Source organism: Sapajus apella, unplaced genomic scaffold, assembly GCF_009761245.1.
Source record: "Sapajus apella isolate SASKATOON/1434 unplaced genomic scaffold, GSC_monkey_1.0 scaffold70, whole genome shotgun sequence".
In the NCBI taxonomy this organism is placed as follows: Eukaryota; Metazoa; Chordata; class Mammalia; order Primates; family Cebidae; genus Sapajus; species Sapajus apella.
In genome coordinates this window covers 434,886-443,687 of record NW_022437010.1, presented here as the reverse complement: position 1 = coordinate 443,687, position 8,802 = coordinate 434,886, and positions in this window count along the sequence as shown.

Genomic DNA, 8,802 nt, shown 5'->3' with positions numbered 1-8,802 from the left:
CATGCAAAGATGGCTTGGCTCTGTCTTTGATTCATCTCCATAGTTTCTGTTTGCAGCTGGCCTGGACTGGAGGAAAGAAGGGGCTGGGGAGGACGGGAGTTACAGATAGGATCTAGGCTGGCTGCTGGCCCAGCAGCTACCTTCAGCTTTTCAAGGCTCCTTGACTTGCTTTGATCACTCAGCCAGTAGTCACTCAGGGCAGTTACCCTGACTTTGTGCTTAGTAGGGTCCTAGCTCATGGGCATCCATGTGGAGAGGATGTGCAAACCTCTTTTCTCTGTGGGAGCTCATGCTCAACTGGCTTCAGTCCAGAGCATCTTAGTCAGGACTGGCCTGAAAGCTGTGTTGTGAAGGGTCAGCCAGCTTCTCCCATTCCCTGCTCTCCAAACTCCATTTTTATGCTCCAGTGCCTTCCCCTTGTCCTTCATGCATCTCCATGGGCTAAGAGGCCCCAAAGCACAGCTCACCAGCCTGCTCTCCTGAGCCCTCCCCACCGACCCCTCCACTTTCCAACTTCACCTCGGGTCCTTGTGTTTCCTCTAGATGAGCAGGGCCAAGAGGTGCGGGATGGAGGGGAGCACTGGGATACAAAGATCGGATGTCTGGCCACTCCTTTTTATCTTCACGAGCTGCAACTTTGGGGAAGTCACTTCTCTCTGAGACAGTTTCTTTATTTATAAATCTGGAATAAAAATTCCTGGCCAACAAAGGTCTAATATCCTGAATCTATAAGAAACTTTAGCAAATTTACAAGAAATAACCCCATTAAAAAGTTGGCAAAGGACATGAAAAGGCACTTCTCAAAAGAAGACATACATGCGGCCAACAAGCATATGAAAAAAGCTCAATGTCACTAATCATTAGAGAAATGCACATCAAAACCACAATGTGATACCATTTCACACCAGTCAGAATAGCTACTAACAAAAAATAAAAAAATAATAGATGCTGGCAAGATTGTGGAGAAAAGGGAGTGCTTATATACCATTGGTGGGAGTGTCAATGAGTTCAACTGTTGTAGAAAGCAGCATAGTGATTTCTCAAAAACTCAAACACAGAAATACCCTTTGATCCAGCAATTCCGTTACTGGATATATACCCAAAGAAACAGAAATTATTCCATCATAAAGACACATGCACACATATGTTTTTTGTAGCACTGTTCACAATAGCCAAGACGTGGAATCAACCTAAATGCCCATCAATGGTAGACTGGATAAAGAAAATGTGGTACATATACACCATGGAATACTATGCAGCCATATGAAGGATGAGATCATGTTCTTTGCAGAAACGTGGATAGAGTTGGAAGCCATTATCCTCAGCATATTAACACAGGAACAGAAAATCAAACACCGCATATTCTTACTTACTAGTGGGAGCTAAATGATGAGAACACATGGACACATGCGGGGGAACAACACACAATGGGAACTAACCGAGGGTTGGGGGTGACAGGAGGGAGAGGAGCAGAAAAAACAACTAATGAATACTAGGTTTGGTACCTGGGTCACCAAATAATCTATACAAAAACCCTCATGACACGAGTTTACCTGTGTAATAAATCTGTATATGTACCCCTGAACCTAAAATAAAACTTAAAAAAAAAACAACCCTGGCCTATCTAGCTCAGAGAGGCTCTTGGTTTGAAAGAGACAATGGATGGTGTGCAAACTGAAGGTCACATTGACCTTCTAGGCTGAGATGTTCACAGTTTCCAGTTCTTTAGGAGCTGGCCTGGGCAATATAGTTTGATATAACAAACAATAAACTAATTGACGCCTGGATGTTAATGGCCAAAAAGTGCAAGGGTTATCCCATTTACATGGCATGTAAACACGGTAACATATATAACTCTCCAACCTCTTCATGTATATCCAGTGCTAAGGAGGAGATTATTGCAGGTTCAGGGTTTCAGTCTGACCTCTAGAGGCAACACGTTAAGGGAAAAGAGGCTTTTGAACACTCAAGCCATGGTTTTGACTATTGTCCTCTTGGCCATGCTCAAAGGTATACATACAAAGTCTTGTATAATCTGGGCAGGGCCCAGGATGGTACCAGAGGCCGCCGTCACCATTACATGACTCATTATTTTGTAACTCTTGCCTCATCCAAACTTTGTTTTTCTCTCGGTTCCATTTCTCTTTCAAATGACCTGATTACAAATTGCAAAGGCCAGGCAGACCTGGGCAACCCCAAACAGAAGTCTCACCATCTGCTTTGGCAACTTCCTCCATGACTAACTGTGGAAGCAGAAATACAGACTCACAGACTCTCGGAGTAGACAGGATCTCAGAGTTCGGCGGGCCTCCCCTCCCCTCAATGTCACTGGTACATCAACACAACGATTGGCTTATTGAACCCCTACTTAGTGCCAGAGGTCATGGTGGGTGCTGCAGAGGATATGACGACACTGAACAAGGCTCTGCCACTGACCTCACAGTGGGGACACAGGTGAGTGAGCAAGTGAATGGGATATCTTATACGCATAGCATATATAGGTAAACACTCAGGGGCTCATGGCAGGGAACATCACCCAGGGTTAGGGGGCGGTCAGAAAGGTGTCTTGGCAGAAGTTGAGTCTTTCCAAACCCACTTCTCTTTCTTAATATATAATTGACAAAAAAAATTCATACATAGTAATATGTACAAATTGTTTTATGTATACATTGTGAATGCCTCGATGATTAAGCTAATCAGCAACCTCACAGAATTGCCATTTTCTTTTGAGAAGTGGATTCTTAAAGGGAGAAAAGGAGTGAGCTGGAAAAAGTTTCATAGGTGGAAGGGAGACGTTCCAGGAAGAGTTTACAGTATGTACAAGGGACATGGGCCAGAAAGGAAGAGAGATGGGAAGAAGGAGGGGAGAGACAGAGAGGGCTGAGACCAGCACCAGGACCAGGAAAGGAAGCTGAGCTCTTTGCATATTTAGGGAACTGCCAGGAGTCCCCAGGCTGGATTGTGAAGTTCAAGGCCAGGAACAGAGGGAGCTAAGGCTGGAGCAGTAGGATGGTCCAGTTCAGGAGGGGCTTCACGGAGTTGGGACTTCATCCTGATGGGGTTCAGGACATACTGCCCCCCAAAATAGAACGTTGGCATTTGAGAAAACAGCAAAAGCAGGAAGGTCACTCTCACCTTCCTTTGTTCCACCCTTCTCTCTGAAGCAGGTCATCAGTCCCAGGAAGGATTTCCTGACCTTCCCTTGAGGTAGGACGTCGGACCCTGGTGTGAGTGATGCCTGCATACTCGGAGGAAAGGAACATCCTTATTTCTGAAGACACAAGGACACAGAGGAGAATCTGATCCAACAAACCTGGTGACATTCCCTCCAGGTTATCACCCGCTTTGCTGGGCCACGCCTCTCTATGACTGTGCGCTCTTCCTCCAACCTAGCATAGCAAACACACAGGCTTCCCTGTTTCTCTGGTTCTTCATTTCCTCTCAAAGGTTCCTGTGTCATGTAAAACTCACATTTCATGCGTTTGTATGTTCTTCTCTTGTTCATCTGTCTTTCATTATGGGGGCCTCAGCCATGAATCCAGTGGTGGGTGAAGATACCCTGCCTGCCCTGCAGTCCCAAAAGCAGCAAGGGACCCCTGAGGGTTGTGAGCAGCATGGTCACTCGGGAACGCCAGGCGGCTGCTGAGGTTTCTCCGGTGGCCCATGGGTGCCAGCTTCTTCCACTGTAAGGTGGGTCAAGTGGCTCGCACATGTGCATTCAAGCAGGGCCCAGAGCTGCCTCCACACGGACACAGGCGGGGGCCCTTTCCGACCTCCCCGCTCTTCCACAGGCCACGTTCCTGAACTCTGAACACTCTCTGAGCCTACCTCGCCCCCAGTTTCCTTTAATTCAGGGTTAACATGTCTAATCCCTTCTCCAGTTCTCTAGAAAAGTGAGTTCTTTACACCACAGGCATTCCTTCAGCCTCTGGATACAGATGGAGCATACACGTCCTCGTGAGCAGTGTAGATGTTAAGCCTCAAGTATAATCACTTGGTTTCTTTATACAGCTTCTTTCTCTGAAGCTAGGAATATCCTGATTTAGATACCCTAATGTCCACCAGCAACACGGCACCACAGTAAGGAAGGATCCTGCCAGTCGGAAAGACCAGAGTTTAAATTTTGGCTCAATTATGTAATGTTTGTGTGACTCCAAGCAAGTGACGGAGCCTCTCTGAGCTTCTGTTTCTTCATCTGTATAAGGCCAACAATATCTAGCTTTATGAGCTGTGACGATCTCAGTTAATATAGATAGCATCCTTGTACACAGTAGCACCAGAGCTCCAATGCCTATTCAAAACTAGGGACCATGGTAATAGCAATGGTGATCTCACTCTTCCACTTATAGGTGTATAATCTGGGTCTCATGATTTAATCAGAGCCTCAGTCTCTCCATCTATTAAAAGAGAATAATAGCAACTGTTTGGCAGAGTTATTTGAGAATTCAACAGGATAAAGGCACATGCGGCACACAGCAGGCTCTTTAAGTAGGCGTGTGTCCTTGCCTGTCGCCCTCCAGTGGATTCTCCTGTCCCCTTGAGCCATCACCTTTGTTGCTAGGCTTTTGTCTATCTCCAGATGTTCCCATTGGGGTCCCAGGTTCCTTCTGGGTGAACATCCTCTGAGAACATCAGGATCTCCTTTTCGGTTGACCGCGATCAGAGGTATTTTTCTGTGCCTGTTTTTCCTCTTGCCTGGCTGTCTCCCCTCCCCATAAAAGGGTATGTGGAAGTCCTACCTCCCTGCACCTGTGAATGTGACTTTATTTGGAAATTTGGACTTTATTTGGAATGATGCTTTCCCCAACTATATCACATGATTACATCAAAGATCATGTTAAGTATAGGTGAGTATATATATGCATATACACACAAAAAATTTATACACATATATAAAATCATGAAGCCTTTTTAAAAATAGGAACGGTTAATTATGCATAAAACATCTCCATTCGTGCACACGAGTATTATTCTCTCATAATAGATGGAGAAACTGAGGCTCTGATTAAATAATGAGAAATCTTTGCCGATTTCATCAAGTTAAGATGAGGTCATGATGGTGGGCCCTGATACAATATGACTGCTGTTTTCGTAAGAGGGAAAGAGAACGGTGTGTGAAAGAGACACAGAGGGAGAGGGCAGCCCTGTGAAGAAGGAGGCAAGGTTGGGCGAGACGCCGCCACAAGCCCAGAAACGCCTGCGGCTGCCGGAAACTGGAATAGGCAAGGAAGGATCCTCCCGTGGAAGGTTCAGAAAGGGCGTGGCCCTGCCAGCACCGTGATTTCAGACTACTGTCCTCCAGAAAATCTATGTCTGTCATCTGAAGCCACCTACTTTTTGGTACTTTGTGATAGCAGCCCTGGGAAGCTGACACAGTGGCCTCCGTACTAGAGTCCCTAGGACCGAAAGGTTTATTACTTTGTAAAATAGACCTTCCTAAAGCCCACCTTTAGCATGGAAAGCTGGAGACTCAAATCAGAGATGTATTGCATGATTATATAGAAAAAAATACAGGTCGGATGGAATAGGGGCGGGGTGATTAAGAAGAAAAGCAAATTGCTTAAAAAGACCCAAGCCACCGCCTTGCTCATGGATAAGAGAAAGCCACTCATAAAAGTCGAAAAGGACTGAATTGAATGTCAGGGCAGGAAGAGTGATGGGGGCCTTAATTCAACGGTCTCGGGGGGAGCTGGCATTTTCATGCTGATTTTATCTAAGATTTCAGCTTGAACAAGGGATACGGTTTACAGACTAAAAATTAGCCACAAGGTATAACTTTACCCCTGGCTTAACAGAAGACTGAAAGAATAAAGCAAGCAGCTGTGTCAGAACTTGCCAGGCAACATGAAATGCTGTGGTTTGAACAAAGCTGAGCTGGGCTGAGAATGAATTACAGGAAGAAAGGCAGGAAGAAAAAGAAAGAGCTCCGGGGCTGTTTATTCTTTGTGTACGGGACGCATTGAAGAAAGTACTGAGTTCCACGTCACCAACCCAGCTGGAAAACGTGGGGGCAACCGAAGCAGAGGGAACATGAGTCACCAGCTACTAACTCTCAGGAGCTCCATATTTGGGAGCTCGGCAAAGGGCTTGTCGTTTTTCGGATGGAGTCTCGTGAGTTCTGGGGCTGCCGCTAGCTTCAGCCAAATGTGGTGCGTGCCTTCAAAATTAGAACTGACAATGATGGCCTTGGAGTCATGTAACCTAGCGTTTCAGGGGAAAATAGTACCTAGATCTCAGTAGAGTGGGGATAGAGGAAGACATGGGGCTGCGCACTGTTGACCGTGCATCAGCGGATTAGTCGGTCAGCCCTCTCGAACTGTTTAAGACCACCGTGGACACTTGCTGCTTTCACCTACCTAGCATCTGTTCCTCCTCTGCTTCTAGGAACCATCTTTGACTTTATTTTGGGGACTTGCATTTCTCTATTCTTAGTCCCTGGTGCCAGGGGTGGATGCAGGACCACAGTCTGGACAATCAGAGTATGCCATTGTCCTGGGGGCAGCAACTGGTTTAGGGAAGGGGCACAGCACAAGTCAGCCCAAACAGAGTCCATCCTAGGGACTGTTACAAAAGCTACTGGGGACGAGATGCTGTCAGCTGGGTTGCTGGGAGGATGCGGGTGCGTGGAGCTGCATGACCATCTTCCTATGGGTTCGAAGAGGGACGATGTCCGGATGCGATGGAACCCCATCCAGTTGTGCCTGAAGATCTTTTCTCTATCTAAGCTGATATACTCCATCCTTTTGTTTTCTTTCACTGGCAAACTAAAAAGTTCTGACTAATACACAGATCTCAGTAAGGCACTGTAGGTGCCATGGCAAACATCACACAAATATATGGAAGCCAGAGAGAAAATGCACATGGCACGGTGGGTCTGAAGTCAGATAGAGGAGACATGGACACAGGAGTATTCCAGGGTATTTTGGAATACTTACGAGTATGTCAGAAAACATAAAATAATGTTTTAATGTTCCCTTAAATCCTTCTGGAATGAGGGAATAAAAACAAATATGGTTTTTAAAAGAAAACCATAGTAATTTAGTAAGAACTTCTCAAGGGGCTAGAAAAAAAACAGTAATTTGAATTCTTCTTGCAGGAATATGGCATAAGAGCAACAACAACAGCAATAATAAATCAACCAAAACACAAGAACTGTGGCTGTAGTATAGTCTCCGACCTAGGCTGACCAGTTGATCCTGGTTGGTCTGGGACTGTCCCTGTTTTACAACTGAAAGTTCTAACTTCTGGGAAGCCATTAGTCCTGGGCAGACCTAAATGATCAGACACATGTTCTCAGGTCATTTTACTTTTCTGAACCTCAGTTTCTTCATCAATGAATGGGGTCTATGAGGCAGGAGGAGGCGGTGGTGGCAGAACCATCAGTGGTTTTCAAACCATATTTTTGAGAACTCTAGATTTGTTGTTTTTTTTTTGAGACAGAGTCTTGCTCTGTCACCAGGCTGAGTGCAGTGGCATGATCTCAGCTCACTGCAACCTAAGCAATTCTCTTGCCTCAGCCTCCCAAGTAGCTGGGACTACAGGCACATACCACCATGCCCAGCTAATTTTTGTATTTTTAGTAGAGGCCTCATTTCATCATGTTTGCCAGGATGGTCTCAATCGCTTGACCTCATGATCTGCCCCCCTTGGCCTCCCAAAGTGCTGGGATTACAGGCATGAGCCACCTTTCCTGGCCTCTAGATTAGTATAAAGGGCTGCAACAGCCACTGCAGAAAGGAAGGTACCAAGCAGCCTCCACTTGTGCTGCAGTCAATGGAGTTTCTCCTCCATGTGTTTCAGTCGAGGTCTGCCTAATATTTGTTAGAAGCGGGGAACCTGCTATCCGAGGGACCTCTCTCTAGAATTCCAAGATTTTTTGTTATGGGGCAAATGGCTCTTATAGACCAGTGGTTCCCACACCTGGCTGATCCTAAGAGTCATCTGGGAAGTTTTAAAAGTAAATACTGGCTACCACACCTGGATATTTCTACTCTGTTGGATTTGGGAGGAGCCAGGGATCTGTATTTTTTTAAAAAATCTTTGCAGGTGACATACATATAAATTATTCACAAATGTCGGTATGCTAACTCTCATTAATAATATATTACTTTCCACACATCTCACAAATGGCCAGGACACATCATTGAGACACCATGTTCCTAAATGTCTTAAATTTTCCATGCATCAGGAAAGCTTGTTAAAACACAGAAGGCTGGGCCCTGCCCCCAGGGTTTCTGTTTCAGTAAGGCTGGGTGGGGCAGGAATTTGCATTTCTAAGATGCTCCCAGGTGGGCGTCTGCCACCTTCAGAAGCATCATTTTAGACCACAGGCTCACCTGAGTGTCTTAACTGGTCTCTTTCATCAGTCATCATTCAACCTTTCCCTTCTCCTCCCCCGGTATAGCACTCAGTAAATTACTGATGAATAAACGTGTGGATAAATGTTTTATGCCCTTAATGACGTGACCTTTCAACAAGCTTTCTAAAGAATATTGTGAACTACACCCCTTCGCATGTAAGAAGGGTTTCTGCTGGTATCTAAGGAATATTGTGTCATGGGATCTCAGTTGAGGACATGGGTGGGGACAACAGGATTTCCTGCTCTCGGCTTTATAGACTTTGTGCTGAATACAATGAAGTGACTGCAGCCTCCTGTTCTGGAGCCTCTGGCCAAGACCCCTGGGCTCTCGTCAAGCTCCATTTTGCTTGTTTTTCACTTTTGAAGGCTGGCAGATTTCCTTTTCACCCACCAATTCCTTTTGCCTTTCTGTAGCTTGTTGTCATATTTAAGTTTTTAAATTG